Source organism: Stomoxys calcitrans, chromosome 2 (genome assembly GCF_963082655.1).
Source record: "Stomoxys calcitrans chromosome 2, idStoCalc2.1, whole genome shotgun sequence".
Lineage (NCBI taxonomy): Eukaryota > Metazoa > Arthropoda > Insecta > Diptera > Muscidae > Stomoxys > Stomoxys calcitrans.
In genome coordinates this window covers 167,936,314-167,956,323 of record NC_081553.1, presented here as the reverse complement: position 1 = coordinate 167,956,323, position 20,010 = coordinate 167,936,314, and the positions used below count along the sequence as shown (strand labels likewise).

Genomic DNA, 20,010 nt, shown 5'->3' with positions numbered 1-20,010 from the left:
GCTCATCCACGTTTCGTGTTTTGTTTCATTGTCAAACAAATGTAAAATGCAAGAGTTTGACTTGCATATGACATGTGGTTTCAACAAGACGGTGCTACATGTCACACAGCACTCGTAACAATGGACTTATTGAGAGGCAAGTTCGGTGAATATTTCATTTTACGTTCGGGACCGGTCAGTTGCCACCTAGATCATCCGATTTAGTGCCCTTAGACTATTTTTGTGGAGCTATGTTAAAGCTCTTGTCTAAACAGAAAAGCCCGCTTCAATTGATTCGTGATTTATTCGTGAGATACCGGTCGAAATGTTGGAAAGGGTACGCCAAAACTGGACTAAGCGGATGGACCATTTGAGGCGTAGTCACGGTCAACATTTGCATGAAATAATCTTCAAACATTAAATTATATGGACCGTTCTATCGATACAAATAACGATTTCATGCAATTTTTTCAATTTTATGTGTTTTCTAAACTTTGCTATAGCTCTTAACGAAATCGTTTTGTTAAGGAAACGTGGTGCTTCCTATTGCCCTACCGTCTTCTTCCTCGTGAAGGGGCATATTTCCGTCTTCTTTGAGGGGCATATTTCCGAAAGTTGCAATTGTTATTCGATTTAGCTGAAATGTACGTAGTGTTGTGTTATGACTTCCAATAACCAAGTACGGTCCAAATCTGTCAATAACCTGATAAAGCTCCCATATAAACTGATCTCTCCATTCGATTTCTTGAGCCCCAAGAAGCCGCAATTGTAATGCGATTGAGCTGAAATTTTGCATGTAATGTTCTGTTACAACTTCCAACAATCGTGTGGTCGGAATCGGTTCACAACCTGATATAGCTCCCATACTAACCGATCTCCCGATTTTACTTCTTGATCCCCTAGAAGCCGCATATAATCAGATTTTGCACGTTGTGTTCTGCCACGACTTCCAACAATAGTGCCAAATATGGTGGGAATCGGTTCACAACCTTATATACCTCCCATATTACCCGATTTGACTTATTGAGCCCCTAGTAGCCTAAATTGTAATCCGATTTAGCTGAAATTTAGCACGTAGTGTTCTGCTACGACTTCAAAAAATAGCGTTAAGTATAGTCTAAACAGGTTTATAACTTAAATTTTTGCCTGGTTTGGTAGAAATTTGGTTTGTAAAATTTTTGAGCAGAATCCATGGTGGTGGGTTTCAAAGATTCGGCCTGGCCTAACATAGCACGTCTTTACTTGTTTACAGTTGGTTTTCACCTTACTTCGGAAGCTTATCGATTTTTGCACTGGCCGTCGTACCTTAAGTTGCGATCTAAAACCTCTTACTTAATCCTTTTAACAAAGGTAGCGGTGTTACCAATATAAATTGTTATTGGATCGTTAGTATTCAATAATTATGCCAGGGCTAGACTCCGTTTATTAATTATGGTACTACTCCACGAAGTTTTGTCTAATTACTTTCAAACTAATGCCTTTAGAGATGTAAAACAAACATGCCAATCCCTTTGCGCTTTCATTAATATAGTTTCCGTAGTGTAGTGGTTATCACGTGTGCTTCACACGCACAAGGTCCCCGGTTCGAACCCGGGCGGAAACAAAATACAAAGATTTTGATTAATTATAGTGCAGACATTTTGGTTTGGAGGCCAACCGGCATGATATTGAAGGAAAATTGTCGTTGCTCAAAAGAGCAACGATGAGAATATCTCCTAACCAAAAAAATATCCGACGGTGGATTTTGGGCAAAATTTCATATGTATGTAGTATGACGTTCAAAGGAAGTTTATTTTGTCCCCTACTATGGCAAGGGTGAGGAATTTTTCATTGCAGCTGGTACAACATAAAAGAATTTATGACGATAATAAAAAAAAAATTTTAACTAGGTAGCTTTTTCTTGAAACAGACGAAAAATGAACTTATTCAAATGAGCGGAAGTGTATATCTTGTATCATTCATGATTTGATACAAGATGCAGTTAGGTATTAATAAAACTTTAAATCAATTCAATTGGAAGTGTTTCTAAGCATTTTCCCAACCGACAAGTTATCTGAAATGCCAGCAAATATTTGGTAGAAATTGACAAGCTGAGATCTATCTGTAGTAGACGAAGAATATGGACGATAGTTGTGTTCGTATACGCTGTCGTTGTTTATTAGCATTGAGCTTTTATTTCTGTGCTTTAATATTCAAAGTGACATAAAGCTTTGTGAAAAGCTTTCACATTGCATGGTTATTTACTAAGAGGCGTCTTTTAGTGATAATAAAAGTGTATGTTATATTGCGATACCATTGTGGAGTCTAACTAGAACTACTGTCTACACACTGTCATGTGGGGATGTAGCTCAGATGGTAGAGCGCTCGCTTAGCATGTGAGAGGTACGGGGATCGATGCCCCGCATCTCCAAGTTGACTTTTTTAAAAAGTTTGTTTTGTATTTTTTTTTTTGTTTATTTATTATGTCTATAGATTACATAATCCTTACAAAGTAAATTATATACAAAATATATATAAATATATAATAAAATTTTAGATTCAATAGAAAAACAAACTATGTATTTAAGTGAAGTATAAACTTTCTTTTAACAGAATATGTTTTTCAGAAAGATCGATGAGGCTATAGATAGAATTTACTAATTATTATATACATTTATTTATTAAATATATCAAATTTTACCAAAATCGGATGAAAAATTCTCGTTTCGGGAGATCGGTCTATATGGCAGTTATACATATAATATGGTCCGATCTGGACAATATTAAAAAAAAAGTTTAGAGGGGTACCGGAACTCTCTGTGCCAAATTTTATCGAAATAGGGTGAAAAATGCTCCTTTTATAGGCTCATTAGATAAGATCGGGAAATAGGTATATATGGCAGCTATATCCAAATATGATCCAATCTTTACCACATTTGACAGGAATGGGTAGGGGTCTACCAAAACACACTGTGCCAAATTTCATCGAATTCGGGTAATAAATGTATCTTTTATGGCCTTAACACCTTATATCGGGAGGTCGGCCTTAGGGTAGCTATATCCAAATATAGTCCGAACAGAACCGCATTTCACAGAAATGAATAGGGTTTCTACCGGAATTCACTGTGCCAAGTTTCATCCAAATCGGAGGAAAAATTACCATCCAAATCGGAGGAAAAATTACTATATATAACTAAAATCCGATTTTGTGAGATCAGAAGATCAGGCTTATATAATAAGAAATCGTCAAAAATTTGTTGAAAAATGTCGGTTCAGAATTAGATATAGCTCCCATATATATGTATCGCCCGATTTGCACTTAAATAGCCGTAGTAAGGACAATTTTCAACCGATCTGTACAAAATTTAGCATGGGTTGTTTTATTATCGATCCTAACATGTCTGCTAGATTTCATCAAAATCGGTTCAGATTTAGATATAGCTCCCATATATATGTATCGCCCGATTTGCACTTAAATAGTCGTAGTAGCTAAAATTTTAAACCGATCTGCACAAAACTTGGCACGGACTGTTATGTTACTGATTTTAACATATCTGCTAGATTTCATCTTAATCGGTTCAGATTTAGATATGGCTCCCAAATATATGTATCTCCTGATTTGCACTTAAATGGCCGCATTAGCTACAATTTTCAACCGATCTGCACAAAACTTGGCACGGACTGTTTTGTTACTGATCTTAACATATCTGCTAGATTTCGTCAAAATCGGTTCAGATTTATATATTGCTCCCATATATATGTATCGCCCGATATGCACTTTAATGGCTCTAGTAGCTACAATTTTCATCCGATCTGCACAAAATTGGGCACGGATTGTTTTGTTACTAATTTTAATATATCTGCAAATTTTCATCCAAATATCATATATTTATATATTGCCCGAATTTAGAATTTTATGGTGGGTGTAGGGTATTATATAGTCGTCTCCACCCGACTTTTGCCTTTCATTACTGGTTTTATACTCAAGATATCTGCAAAATTATAAATACGCAGATTTATATATTGCTCCCATATATATGTATCGCCCGATATGCACTTTAATGGCTCTAGTAGCTACAATTTTCATCCGATCTGCACAAAATTGGGCACGGATTGTTTTGTTACTAATTTTAATATATCTGCAAATTTTCATCCAAATATCATATATTTATATATTGCCCGAATTTAGAATTTTATGGTGGGTGTAGGGTATTATATAGTCGTCTCCACCCGACTTTTGCCATTCATTACTGGTTTTATACTCAAGATATCTGCAAAATTATAAATACCCAGCTTTTGGGTATAAATGGGTAAATATCCGGGTATTTACCCAATTTACCGGGTAAACACCTTTTGGGTATTTACCCATCGCCCATCTCTATGGATCCCATACAATGGACCCATATTCTAAAGTAAAACGTACAAATGAAATATATAATTCTTTCGTTACTAAGGGGTCTGAAAATTCCTTAGTCCAGCAATGGAATTCTATAAAAGGTTTTAACGAATATCATTTAGTTAAAAATCAAAATCAGAAAAGTTAACGAATTTGGTATTCAGTAGCCACTTTCTCGTTTACGACGAGAAATAAAACAAGTAAAAGCGTGCTAAGTTCGGCCGGGGAAAATCTTTTATACCCTCCACCATAGATTGCATTTGTCGAGTTCTTCTCCCGATATCTCTTTTTGGGCAAACAAAAGACATAAGAAAAGAATTGCTATAATATTCGAGCTATTGGGTTGCCCAAAAAGTAATTGCGGATTTTTTAAAAGAAAGTAAATGCATTTTTAATAAAACTTAGAATGAACTTTAATCAAATATATAATTGCCATTTTGTTCGATAACATTTTGCCATCTTCCTGGCAAATTTAGTATTCCACGCTTATAGAACTTCTGGCCTTTATCTGCAAAAAACTGAACCAAGTGCGATTTTATAGCATCATCATTGCCGAAAGTTTTACCATTTAAGGAGTTCTGCAAAGATCGAAATAAATGGTAGTCTGATGGTGCAAGGTCAGGGCTATATGGTGGATGCATCAAAAGTTCCCAGCAAAGCTCACTCAGTTTTTGGCGAGTGACCGAAGATGTGTGCGGTCTAGCGTTGTCCTGGTGGAATATGACACCTTTACGATTGACCAATTCTGGTCGCTTTCCTTGATTACTGTTTTCAATTTGTCCAATTGTTGACAGTAAACATCCGAATTAATCGTTTGGTTCCTTGGAAGCAGCTCAAAATATACCACACCCTTCCAATCCCACCAAACAGACAGCATGACCTTCTATTGGTGGATATCAGCCTTTGAAGTGGTTTGAGCTGGTTCACCATGCTTGGACCATGATCGTTTTCGACTAACGTTGTTGTAAACAATCCATTTTTCATCTCCAGTTATGATTCGTTTTAAAAACGGATCGAATTCATTGCGTTTAAGGTGCATATCACAAGCGTTGATTCGGTTTGTTAAATGAATTTCTTTCAATACATGTGGTACCCATATTAAAATTGACGCCAAACAAACAAATGTAAACAAAATTTCGCGCACTTTTTTTCTAAAGCAAGCTAAAAGTAACAGCTGACTGACAGAAGAAAGAATGCAATTACAGAGTCACAAGCCGTTGAAAAAATTTGTCAACGCCGACTATATTACTACTATATTACCAACAATTACTTTTTGGGCAACCCAATATATCAAGCTATGGTCCGAATCGGACCATAATTAAATTGAATATTAAAGACCATAGTAGAAGTCATTGTGAAAATTTTCAGCCAATTCGAGTAACCATTGCGCCCTTTAGGGGCTCAAGAAGTAAAATAGAGAGATCGGTTTATATGGGAGCTGTATCAGGCTATAGACCGATTCGGACCATATTTGACATGTGAAAAGCCGTTGTACAAAATTTCAGCCAAATCGGATAATAATAACGACCTCTGGAGCCTCAAGAATTCAAGATCCCAGATTAGTTTATGTGGCAGCTATATCAAATTATCTATTAATTTGAACCACTTTTGGCACAGTTATTTTAAATCATAACAAAACTCGAAGTCAGGACCCCATTCATATGACAGCTATATCAGGTTATGGACCGATTTAAACCATACTCAGCCCATTTGTTGAAAGTCATATTAAAACACCACATGAAAAATTTCAACCAAATCGGATCAGAATTGTGCCCTCTAGTGGCTCAAAAGTCAAGATATAAGATCGGTCTATATGGCAGCTATACCAAAACATGGACCGATATAGCCCATTTACAATCTCAACCGACCTACACTAATAAGAAGTTTTTTTTCCAAATTTCAAGCGGCTAGCTTCACTCCTTCGAAAGTTAGCGAGCTTTCGACAGACAGACGGACATGGCTAGATGGACTTAAAAAGACATGCCGATCTGGAATATATGTACTTTATGGGGTCTTAAAAAAATATTTCGAGGAGTTACAAACAGAATGACGAAATTAGTATACCCCCATCCTATGTCGGAGGGTATAAAAACATTAATTCCCGTGACTTTGGTTTTCTTGGAAGACAACTGGCAAGCAAATGGTTGTGTACCACTCAGAATTGACTGTTCTGCTTTCGGGCTCATACGAGTAAATCTGTCATGATGTCATAGACGTGTTTCGAAGCACCGCGATCGCATTTTTGGAGCAGTTTTTGCGACCAATTGACATGAGCTTTTTTTTGAGCGATTGACAAATTGTGTGGGATCCAACGCCAACAAATGTTTATGCAATATTGAATGTATGCTGGTCCACTAATGCCTAAGGTTGTCTCAATCTCACGATAGGTCACATGACGATCTTGCAACATCAGTTGGCGCACAGCATCAATGGTTTTTGGAAGAAAAACTGGTTTTGGACGACCTTCACGAAATTCGTCTCGGAGTGAACTACGACTTCGGTTGAACTCACCATACCAACGACAAACACTTGTCCTTGGTGGAGTTTCATCGACAAAAATTGAATTAAGTTCATTGAAGCACTCGTGTTGAGTTAATCCACGTCGAAATTTGTAAAAACATAATAGCACGACAATATTACTTCCATTTATTGGGTGAGATGTATCTTTAAAGTTACTGTAAACAACACAAATAGCGCTCGTATGTCAAAACGTTCTGAGTACGTATAACCTCAAAAAATGACAAGCTTAACGATAGAGCTATCAGTTGGCAGATTGCAACACAAGGGTTGTCCAATCCCGATATATAAAAGGCAACCGTATAATGTCATAACGATAACTGGCATAAATACCTTCTCAGGCAGCCAGGTAGCCATTAAATCACTGGAGAATGTATTGCTGAATTCAAAAACAGCCCCCGACTGTCGCAGATCTCTCAACGAGGTGGCTGAACAAATCAAAATTCACCTGTTTTGGGTGCCGGGCCACTGAGATATCCCAGGGAATTGTAAAGCGGACGAGCTTGCGAGACTAGGAACCACCTTACACAATCTAGGGGAACTGGAATCAGTGGGTATGTTTCTAAGGACATGTAAACTTAGCCTTCAGGATCAGGCCTGATGGGTAACGAATGATAGATGGTCACAAAGAGGGAGATGGGGCCTAATCTAGACTTGAAGAGGTCTATCGCTTTGCTGTCGACTGTCGTCTCAGACATTGTGGGCGTCATGACAGTTCACTGTCTGATAGAAAAACATGCTGACAGACGGAAGGTTGCCAGTCACCACTTTTGCCGAAGCTGTAAGGATGTCGAGGAAGAAGAGACTATAGCTGTGTATGTGTCCCGCACTGGCGGTCAAAAGGAGTTTCACTTGAGGTTCTCATTTCTTTGAGAACCTGTCTGATTTAGCGATATGGATGGTTCAGCGGTAGGAACTAGAAGCTATTTCTTCTTCTTGGGTTGCCCAAAAAGTAATTGCGGATTTTTTAAAAGAAAGTAAATGCATTTTTAATAAAACTTAGAATGAACTTTAATCAAATATACTTTTTTACACTTTTTTTCTAAAGCAAGCTAAAAGTAACAGCTGATAACTGACAGAAGAAAGAATGCAATTACAGAGTCACAAGCTGTGAAAAAATTTGTCAACGCCGACTATATGAAAAATCCGCAATTACTTTTTGGGCAACCCAATATCTTTCTTCTCTTGCTCCTGTGGTATCATAATGGACGAAAACGTCTTAGTGAGTCTAAGGACGGACTAAAAACCTAATCTAACCTAACCCTTTCAATACTCAGAAGCATCGAAATACTATGCTAAAATCCCCTGCATTACCCCCCTGGAAATTTGATGGATGAAACCCTTACGCAGTGATTGTACATCGACCTTTAGCACTCGACATTCTTTTTCTCGGCAGCCCATTAATATTTCATTTCAATTCAAATTTCAACTCCATTCAAATTGATGTTCCTTTAAATACGAAAATTTATTATTATTTGTGTTGCTAGTTTCCATTTCTTCATTCCTTTATTGTGATAATTTAGAAAAAAAATCGCCCAAGATGCTCAGCCGTACTCGAGCGTAATGCTTCCACAGTATGAATGCTACTCCAAATAAGCATTTCTTTTCCTAGCAAGCCAAAAATGTGAGTGCATATTTTCGTATCTACACTTCTTTATTTTCTTTGCCAAAATGAAAAATTTGCAAAAATAACAGAGCCACTGAAACATTTATTGGATTCGGCCCATGAGGCCCGGCATTCATATTTTTATGATCGGCCAATACAAATATGACTGAATTAAGAACCTATACATTCTCCGAAAATTTGCAGTAGCACCAATGGATTCAGTTACTTCTTCATTTGGACCTAGTGTTTTTTTTACCTGTTATGTTGTTCTCTGTGCCTTGGCTATAGCTAAATTCCATGATATGGCTATGTTGAATTATGGACACTGTATTTATTTGTCTTTCCATTCATTCATAACACAGCTAAAAGTGAAAACGTACGGAAATCAGTAAGAAAATTTCCCCATATTTGCCCGTTAAGTGGTTGTATATTCCTTGTAAAATATGGAATGGAATTATAAGGTGAAATGGATATATCAAAAGGCCAGATTAGCTGTACAAAATATTAATTTTCCAGTCTACAAACATTTTAGAATATACATATGTATGAATGTATCAAGGCCGGGTTGAATTTTATATACCCTCCACCATGGTCGCATCTGTCGAGTTATTTGCGCAGTATCTCTTTTTAGGTAAACAAAGAATAATGAATAAGGATGGAGAAGGAGCCATATCAAAATATAGTCCGATACGGCACTCAAGAAGCAAAATCGGGAGATCGGTTAATATGGGAGCTGTATCAAGCTATAGATCGATTCTAATCATATTGCACACGTATGTTGAAGACCATGGGAGAGAAGCAAAATCGGGAGATCGGTTTATTTGGGAGCTGTATCAAGCTATAGATCGATTCTGATCATATTGCACACATATGTTGAAGAACATGGGAGGAGCCGTTGTACAAAATTTGTGCCAAATCGGGTGAGAATTGCGCTCTCTAGAGGCTCAAGAAGTCAAGATCACAAAATGGTTAAATGGCAGCTATATCAGGTTATGGACCGATTTGGCACATTTACAATCCCAACCGACCTACTCTAATAAAAAGTATTTGTGCAAAATTTCAAGCGGCTAGCTTTACAGCTTCAAAGATAGCGTGCTTTCGACAGACAGACAGACGGACATGATTAGTTTGACTTAAAATGTCACGACGATCAACAATATATATATTTTATGGGGTCTTAGACGCATATTTCGAGGTATTACAAACAGAATGACGAAATTAGTATACCCCCATCCTATGGTGGAGGGTATAAAAATCAAAAGCCAACTGAAAGTTTCATTAATCAAAAGAGAACATAACTCTAAGTTTAATCGGGTCTTTAAGATACTAAATCTTTAAGTAAGAACAAGCAGAAATGGGATAAGTTCGCCGGGTCAAATTTGGGTGGAAAATTTTATGAATTCCGATTTAAACCGGGTAATGATTGGGCTTTCTAGATGCACAAAATTCATGTGGGGGACTAGGTTTGGTGTGGTTGTTGGGTTAGGCATAAGTGTAATGCATGCGCTAATTACAGCCAATTCGAGCAAATAAATCGGGTGATCTGTTTGAGTGGGGGATAATAATACCAATCGACATAATCTTTCACTTTAAGTTTCGATTGCTACATGAATCCGATTTTACTTCAAAAATACCTCTCAATTTATTTGTCATCAATTTGTAAGGTTTTCTGTTTCTTTAACAAAGGTAAATTGCCAAAGTCAATGTCCTTAACTTCGCAAGACGTATAAAATCTTCTCCATATATGTAACAAGTAAGAGTGTGCTAAGTTCGGCCGGGCCGAATCTTATATACCCTCCACCATGGATCGCGTTTGTCAAGTTCTATGCGCGGTATCACTTTTTAGGCAAACAAAGTATATTGAATAAGAACTGTTATGCTATTGGAGCTATATCAGGTTATAGTCCGATAAATGAATGCCGAACATTGTAGAAGTCATTGTGTAATATTTCAGTTCATTCGCATAAGAATTGCGCCTTGTAGGGACTCAAGAAACAAAATCGGGAGATTGGTTTATATGGGAGCTGTATCAAGCTATTGATCGATTCAGACCATATTAGACACGTATGTTGAAAGTCATTAGATAAACCGTTGTACAAAATTTCTGCCAAATCGGATGAGAATTGCGCCCTCCACAGACTCAAGAAGTCAAGATCCCAGATCGGTTTATATGGCAGCTATATCCGGTTATGTACCGATTTGCGCCATACTTAGCACAGTTATTGGAAGTCATAACAAAACGCCTCATGCAAAATTGCCAAATCGGATGAGAATTGCGCGCTCTATTAGCTCAAGAAGTCAAGATTCAAGATCGGTTTTTATGAGAGCTATAGCAGATTATTATCATAATGAAAAAAGTTGTTGGAAGTGGTACCGAAACACTACGTGCAAAATTTCAGTCAAAGCGGACGAGAATTGCGCCCTCTAGAGGCTCAAGAAGTCAAGACCCAAGATCGGTTTATATGGCAGATATACCAAAACATGGACCGATTTGAACTATACGTAGCGCAGTTATTGGAAGTAATATCAAAACAACACGTGCAAAATTTCAGTCAAATCGGACCAGAATTGCGCCATCTAGAGTCTCAAGGCCCAAGTCAAGGCCCAAGATCAGTTTTATGTCAGCTATATCAAAACATGAACCAATGTGGCCCATTTACAATCCCAACCGACTACACTAATAGAAAGTATTTGTGAATAATTTTAAGCATCAAGCTTTACTCCTTCTAGAGTTAGCGTGCTTCGACAGTCAGACGGACTGACGGACATAAAATGGCGATCAAGAATATATATACTTTATGGGGACTCAGACGCATATATCGGGGTGTTACAAACAGAATGAAGAAATTAGTATACCCCCATCCTATGGTAGAGGGTAGAAAAATGAATTTGTGGTTGTTTGTGGGTTTGTAAATTTGTTTGTTCCGTATAGATACGATAATGACATTATGGGACTCGAATGAAAGGGAGTATATTAGGAATATGGTCAGGAAGGAGGAATAGGCTATATAATTTGTTGATATTGGAAGGGGGTTGACCGGTCAGGGTAGCAAATGAAAGGTATTGAAGAGTAGAATACGAATATGGTATTAAAAGTTTGGGTCCAAGGAACCCAGGGGCCACTCCAACCCCAAAAGTTCCCCAAACAAACATATTGAACGTACATATCAATATGGGACACAAATTAAAGGTATTCGGGAGAAGATTACGAATATGACATAAAAAATGATGTCGCCCCACCCCCAAAAGGCACCCCAAATGGGAGTTTTACTCGATCATAGCTATATTAGAATTAAATGAAAGGTATTTGAGAGTTGATTACGAATATGACATTAAACTTTGTGTCCAAGAATCTAGGCGGCGCTTTACCTCCAAAAATTGATTATACAACGGTTGCGTTTATTTTAATACATTTAACTATGCTAACGTCGCCAAACAGCGTATACAGTTCGCGGTTTATACGATGCCGATACTCTCCATCAATGCAAGCTGGTCCATAAATTTTACGAAGAATCTTTCTTTCAAACACTTCAAGCACTATACACATGCATCGGAACCATATAACAAGACGGGTAGTATCAGTGCGAATATCTGGTATACCGTGGATTAACCAGGTCTAAATCCGCATTGATAGGGCCCAAATATCTCATTGACTTTAGGTTTTAATCTTTCACACAGTACGCCCTAGAGTATCTTGTATGCGATGTTGAGAAGACTTATTCCTCTCTAGTTGGCATATTCCGTCTTGTCTCCTTTCATGTGTACGGGACATAGTATGCCGAGGTTCAAATCATCAAATCACCCAAATCGCGCAGAGTATCGCCTCCGGTTTTAAATAGTGCAGTGGGCAACCCGTCGGCCTCTGCCTGCTGCCTTATTGTTTTTCAGCCGTGTTACTGCACCTGGGACCTCATTCTGATTAGGAGGTGAACATTCTACACCATCATTAGGGTAAGGGCTACCGCCTCAGTGTACGTGTTTATCTTTTTTCGTCATGGGAGATGCACCGGAGTGCCTTCTCCGCACGCTTCTGGTCCGTGTCGGGAATGAAAAGAACCCCGGACCCTGGTTCGGTTCGGTTTGCCAGTACCGCCTCCATCATCGGTCAGTGTCGGTGAGGTGTAACCGGTGCATGGAGTGCGTACATTACCGATCTTGCTCTGGCCTCACTTAACTACGGAATAATAGTCATACTGGATATGTCGCAATGTGCTGTGTGAACATAGCCAGCAGTGGGTCACAAACGTCGTCGTCATCGCATTCTGCGTCCTCATCGTCGAACTATGTGACCCCCCCGACCTCTCCCGTACGGCAATATACACAACGGCAGCATTCCCGCCCAAATATTTCGAGGCCAGTGCCGGGAAATGTATAAGTTTTGCAACTAAACTGAAACGGTCTCCGTGGCAAAATCGATGAGATTGTGGATTTCATAATTCAGAAAGAAGGAACCAGGAGACAAAGCTAACCAACACCTGCAGCTTGCTCAGTTGTCACGGATACAATGTGATACGTAAGGATCGTTCAAGGAATGGAGGTGGGGATTGGTCTTCGTGATACATTCCGTGCAATATAGACCCATCCCGCCAGCGCCTGGCGTTAGTGACACCTACACGGAATGCATGGGGATAGCAGTCAGGTCCGGTACTGCTGAAATAGAACTATACAACGTGTACACACCGCCGGTTGGTAGCTGTGTCCCGATTAATGGCCAAGCTTACAACCCCGACATAAGTGGGTTACTATCTGACCATAATCGTCTGGATCTAGAGGACTTTAATGCGCATCACACTTCATGGCATTCTTCCCTAGGTAACGACCAGCGTGGCATAGCTTTGGTAGAGCAGATTGAAGGCTCCACGTTTTGCACGGTGTAAGAGGATGCCCCCGCTTGGATTACGAGGAGGTGTAGCAGCTCGACAAACATATCCATTGCATCTCCTGATGTCCTGAGTGACGTATCCTGGCAAGCCGACAACTCTTTGGGGTCAGACCACCTCCCCATAATTCTCACCATCGACCGACCACCCGCCTGGATAACCTCTGAGCGCCGGACGTTTATCAATTAGAAGAAGGCCGATTGGGCTAGCTTCAGAGAGAATACCAATCGCCGCTTCAGTGAACTGCCACCCCCCTCGGATGTGCTAGTGGTCGAGAGAAAATTCCGAGACATCATTAACGCAGCAGCCATACGCTTTATATCAGCCGGCCGATTACCCCAAGCGCGGCCCGATTTTCCGGCGCAGGCTGTGGTACTCGCAGACGAGCGTGATGGGATTCGTTGTATGGAACCAACTATCCCCAGAATCAGCGAGCTGAGTCTGGAATTAAACAGGGCAGTCAACGAACATAAGTGATATGTGGCTGGAACACTTGGAGCAATGTAACTTAGGCACCGGTTTAGGCAAGCTGTGGCCTACTGTTAAGTCACTCTCGATCCCCGGTAAGCGGGATGACAGGATCTCAGTAATTTTTGGCGAAGTAACCGTGACTGATCCGAAGAGATGCGCCAGGTTGTTCAACTGTCAAGTTGTTGTGCATCCTGAGAGTGACAGGGCAAGGAGGAGACCCATTCGCCGTAGTCGTGGTCTCCGAGTTGATAAACAGCCAACATAATTTACCATGGACAAAGTTACGAATGTCATCCGTGGCGCCAAATCATCCAAGGCGTTGTTTCTTCGAAGTTGAAACAAGGTCCTCAAGTCACTTGCTGGCAGCACTTGGGGTGCAGACAAAGAAACCTTGTTGACCACGTACAAAGCATTTGGCCGGTCTGTGGTAAGTAATGCAGCGCCAGTGTGGTCTCGTCAACGTTGTGACACGCAGTGGAATAATATTCAGATTTGTCAAAATGCCGCCATCCGAACTGCGACGGGCTGTCCCCTCAGTTCTCATTTGGACCACCTCCATCAGGAGACAAAGATCCTACCAGTGCGAAGACATAACCACATGCTGTCTAAGCAATATCTTTTGGGCTGTTATCGCAGAGACCATCCAAATCATCATCTTGTGGATAAATATCTACCGCCCAGAAGCCTTAAGGTAGATCTACATGATCTAGGGAGTGAGGATCAGCGCTACAAGAGAGAACTTCTAGATCAAGCGGCATATTAAGCAGGTCTAGACAACATGCATGCAGACATGACAGCAGATGTGGTAAATGGCTACCGGGTGAATGTAGTCCTTGGAGAACGACCGCCTCCCATTGCACCTGAAGAAATTGGCCTCTCCGGAAAACCAGAGTGGTTCTGGTCCACTTACGTTCCAGCAGATGCTCCTATAGAGCAAGGATTGATGTCGACGTGCAAGATGTGTGTCTCGTTTGTAACCAGGGATCGCACGATACATGTCACCAATTTAACTGCCTAGCCAGACCCACTCGACTCAGACCCAGATCCCTGTGGGTGCACCCCATCGTAATCGCAGAGTTCCTAGGTCTTGAAACTCAACGAAACAAGCAGACGAAAGATAGAAGACAACAAACTGCTACACCAACAACTAGCAGCTGGGTAAATTATTATTTCCATATCCTCAGCATAATATATGTATCAGTTACCAGACTTCCAGATTTCGGCAACTAGCATAGATATCGTCTGTCGAAGATCTTCCAATGAGATATCTGAACAGTTCAATATTCACCTGTTCTGGGTGCCGGGCCATAGAGATATCGCAGGAAAAGCGGACGAGCTTGTGAGACTAGGAACTTACTAACACATTCCAGGGGTACTGGAATCTGTGGGTATGCCTGTAGCGACAAATAAGCTAAGTTTTCAGGAACAGGTTCGAAGAACAGGTCACTGTCTGATCGGAATACATGCTGACAGACTGAAGGATGCCAGTAACGACTTTTGCAGATGCTGTGAGGACATCGAAGAAGAAGAGACTATAAAACATCTTCTATGTGTGTGTGTCCTGCTCTTGCTGTCTAAAGGAGTTCTACTTTAGGTTCTCATTTCTTTGGGAACCTGTCTGATTTCACGGAAGAGAACTTCCGCAAGTTATTGGGCTTTTTGAAGCGATCTGGATGGTTCAAGGGTAGGAACTAGAGGCCATCTTCCTTTTTCTGTTCCTGTAGACAATGTATCATAATGGAGTGAGTCTGATGTCAGACTGCCACTTAAACCTAACCTAACTGTTTTGCAACAACGTCATTCATTAGTTGTTTTATTGAAAATGATGGAGATTATCCTAGCGAAAAGTGCAGCAGACCTAAACCGAAAGAACGTATATCAGGACGAAGTACATCGAGTTATTTATGTGGATGGTGTAGTTCAGGATTTTGATTGATTTTGCTATTCAATTTTGAACATCTATGTTGTCATAATGAAATCTCCACTTATCTTACTATCAAAGAGCAAATCTTTTTTACAAAACGAGTCTGAAGCAATTGGACAAGAAAGTCATTTTCATTTTACAGAATGTGGTTGAAGTGGGAAGTCTTATATGAAATGTATGAATTTGATTATATATGTCACAACGGCGCCAAACAATATTCCCAATAATGTTGGAGGCATTGTCACTGTCACTGTCACTCCCATTGTCAATGTCATTGTCATGTCGTTCGGTACCTTTGTGCAAAAACTAAGTACGATATGTAATTACCCGCTGATATTCTTTTGACTGGCGCCGCTCGATTGCAACGCATTCGTTTCCTCAACTTGACGTAGTGTAACCCACATTTGGCCAGGAAACAAGAATATATCGAATTCGCCGCGCATGACTCTTACATGCAAATTTTTGTGGGCATGGATGTGAGGCTATAATGCGTTAAGTAATAACGGTTCCTACACCCAACAATCAGGTCATCCTGCATCAAATGTCCAGGCTTACGTGCCATTCCAGACCCCGCCACCTATTCTGTTACACAATGTGCCACAGCGTAGAACGAAGAAAAAGGCAGAAAATATGATTAATTAGATCACAATAAAGGCGAATAACCAGGGAATTAGTTGATTACAGCATCATTATATGGTCACATTAATGGGATGAGATGGCCGGCCACCAGTGGCTCACCCGTAGTTTATACTGGAAATGGAATGGAAACTCAAATGTTGATGTTTGGTTGGAGGATTGGTCTTCGCTGGGCTGGTGAATTCAATTAACCACATTTCAATCAAGTGTAAATGTCGGAAATGTCAACCATTCGTTGCGCTTTTTACTTGTGTGCTCTGCTCGTCCACCATGGAATGACCAAATGCCACAGATAGCCGATATGCACATTTGTATCCATGGATACGGGTGTTTCTCAGCTGTGACGGTGTGATTATTATTCTTGATGTTCTTGATCTTCGACGGTTCTGAAAGGCTTTGCTTTCGAGTGCTTTAAATATTACGCGCGCGACAGAGAAAATCTGGCATTGAACGCTTATGCGTTGCCCATAAAAATAGCGGCAAATTTGATGCCATTACATGACGCAGCAAGACGAGTGTTTTGATTTGACGCTTTTTTCTTCACTGCGCATGCGTTCCTATGTATTAACATCAAGATATATCCATTCAGTCAATCTGTTGTGCAAAAGGGTGTATGGAAAAGCTTGAGAGAGACAATCTTGGCGGTCATTGAATGAGTGCGGATGCTGGTTATTTAATTAGCAGTGGGTAGTACTTATGCTAATTCATAGCAATGAAAATATTTAATAACTCGCTGGGTTTAAATTGTTGTACTTATCAGGTGGTAGGTATAGTTCTCCATCTTCCAGGCGTTTTGCTTTCGAAATCATCTTAATATGTATAAAAATGAATTTGTGTGGAAAATAAATGTGTGTTGAATACGAATGTGATATTAACTAGCAAGGAAAAAATCGGGCGAAGCCGACTTTATAATACCCTACACCATCGAGTCTACTTGCTGCTTTTAATACATAGAACCTGCGTCGAAATCTAGTCAGACTTTTTTTCTTACGATAGGATCTAAATTGCGACTACTATTGCCTCAAATGCCATATCGTATGAAAGATATATGTGGGAGCTATATCGAAATCATGAACAATTTTGATGAAATTTTGCACAATTATGTACTTGGAAGTAAAGCAAAAAATGCCTCAAGAATTTTGTAAAGATCGGAACAAAATTGTAGCTACTACATCCTTAAAAAGCTACATCGGATGAAAGATATATATGGTAGCTTTATCTAAATCTGGGCAAAATCAATGCAAAATTTTGTGACAATCGGACAACAAATGCAACCTGATTACAAAACGGAGTGATTCTAAGCCGATCGGTTTACTTATCAATGGGTCTAGCTTTATTTTTTCTTAGCGTTGCAAACAAATGCACAGAGTTTTAATACCATGTACTACAGTAATGGTGTAGGGTATAAAAATTGGGTCCAGGTACCCAGTGGGCCGAGTGAACCCCAAAACAACCACAACCAAACTTATTGGACGTTCATGTCATTATTAGATTAAACGTAAGAGCGTGGTAAGTTCGGCCGGGTCGAATCTTATATACCCTCCACCATGGATCGCATTTGTTGAGTTCTATCCGCGGTATCTCTTTTTAGGCAAACAAAGAATATTGAATAACAACTGTTATGCTATTGGAGCTCTATAAAGTTATAGTCCGATTCGGACCATAAATGAATGCTGAACATTGTAGAAGTCATTGTGTAATATTTCAGTTCTTTCGGATAAGAATTTCGCCTTGTAGGGGCTCAAGAAGCAAAATCGGAAGATAGGTTTATATAGGAGCTGCATCAAGCTATTGACCGATTCAGATCATATTAGACACGTATGTCGAAGGTCATAGGAGACGCCGTTGTACAACATTTGGGCCAAATCGGCTGAGAATTGCGCCCTCTAGAGGCTCAAGAATCCAATATCCCAGATCGGTTTATATGGCTGCTATATCAGGTTATGGCCCGATTTGCGCCATACTTAGCACAGTTATTGGAAGTCATAACAAATCTCCTTTTGCCTCTTCGGCCAAATTTGATAAGAATTGCGCGCTCTATTGGCTCAAGAAGTCAAGATCCAAGGTCGGTTTATATGGCAGCTATATCAGGTTATGTACCGATTTGCGCCATATAAGCACAGTTGTTGGAAATGATACCAAAACACCACGTGCAAAATTTCAGTCAAATCGGATGAGAATTGCGAGAGAATTCTAGAGTCTCAAGATCCAAGACCGGTTTGGATGGCAGCTATATCATTTACAATCCCAACTGACCCACACTAATAAGAAGTATTTGTGCAAAATTTCAAGCGACTATCTTTACTACTTCGAAAGTTAGCGTGCTTTCGACAGACAGATGGACGGACGGACAGACGGACGGACGGATGGGCGGACATGGCTAGCTCGACTTCAAATGACATGACGATCAAGAATATATATACTTTATGGGGTCTCAGACGCACATTTCGAGGTGTTACAAACAGAATGACGAAATTAGTATACCCCCATGTTATGGTGGAGGGTATAACAAGAAAAAAGTGTGCTAATTTCGGCCGGGCCGAATCTTGTTAACCCATCACCAACGATTCTGTTAAAAATGTATGCAAAATAAATTTGGTTGAAGACCATAATTTTACTCCACATTCCAAACATCTGTCAAACCAGAAAAAAATAAAAGCTTTTGGGAACCGAAGGAGGATGTTCGAAAGACCGCTTTATATGGGAGCTATATCGTGTTATAGACTGACTTCAACCGTGATTGGAAGTCGCAGAACACCGCATGCAAAATTTCAGCCAAATCGGTCAAAATTTGCGGATTTTAAGGACTCAAGAAGTCAGATCAGTTTGTATGGGAGCTATATTAGGTTATAGACCGACTTGGACCGCACTTATCACAGTTATTGGAAGTCATAACGAAACACTATATGAAAAATTTCAGCCAAATCGGACAAAAATTGAGAATTGTAAGGGTTCAGGAATTCAAACCGGGAGATCGGTTTATATAGGAGCTATATCTAAATCTGAACCGATATGGCCCATATGCAATCCCCAACGACCTACATCAATAGCAAGTGATTTCGACAGACGGACGGACGTCCAGAACGTCCAGACGAATATTTCGAGGTGTTACAAACGGAATGACTAAATTAGTATACCCCATCCTATGGTGGTGTGTAAAAAAGGGTAAAATAAATAAACTATTGTGTATATAAACGTAATTAAGCAATAACCTCGATTTCCGGAAAATTTTCCGAATATAAAATATTCTTTTATATAATTTTAACAAAAAATTTTTAAGATTGTGGTTTAGAATTTGAATACCTTTTGCAGTAGGCAGAAAAGTCCAATAAAGTACAACCAAGGGTACGAATAGATTCTCAATTGAGGGGCATCGCCATCGAATGTTTTCGCTTTCACCTCCCTGCTATCTTTTTTGTTGACACATCAGCTAGCCTGGGTTCAAATTCTCACTCGAATATAAAACAAGAAAAAAGGCGCTATCCACCACCTCTGGTGGTGGTATTCACCGTCAAAATCCGGTGAAAAATGGCATACCTTATGCCCCATAGCAGCTATATCGAAACATGTTCTGATTTGGACCAAATTCTAAAAAATACAAGCCAAAACAGCTATATAGTAG

At 39.8% G+C, this 20,010-nt stretch overlaps 2 non-coding genes across 2 annotated transcripts; both read left to right on the top strand.

Moving 5' to 3' along the window:
- Window positions 1-1,509: 1,509 nt before the first annotated feature.
- On the top strand, window positions 1,510-1,582 carry Trnav-cac (transfer RNA valine (anticodon CAC)). Its single transcript has one exon. It is a non-coding gene; the product is annotated as a tRNA-Val (tRNA).
- A 734-nt stretch (window positions 1,583-2,316) lies between these two features.
- Window positions 2,317-2,389, top strand: Trnaa-agc (transfer RNA alanine (anticodon AGC)). The gene has a single exon. It is a non-coding gene; the product is annotated as a tRNA-Ala (tRNA).
- The last annotated feature ends 17,621 nt before the right edge of the window (window positions 2,390-20,010 follow it).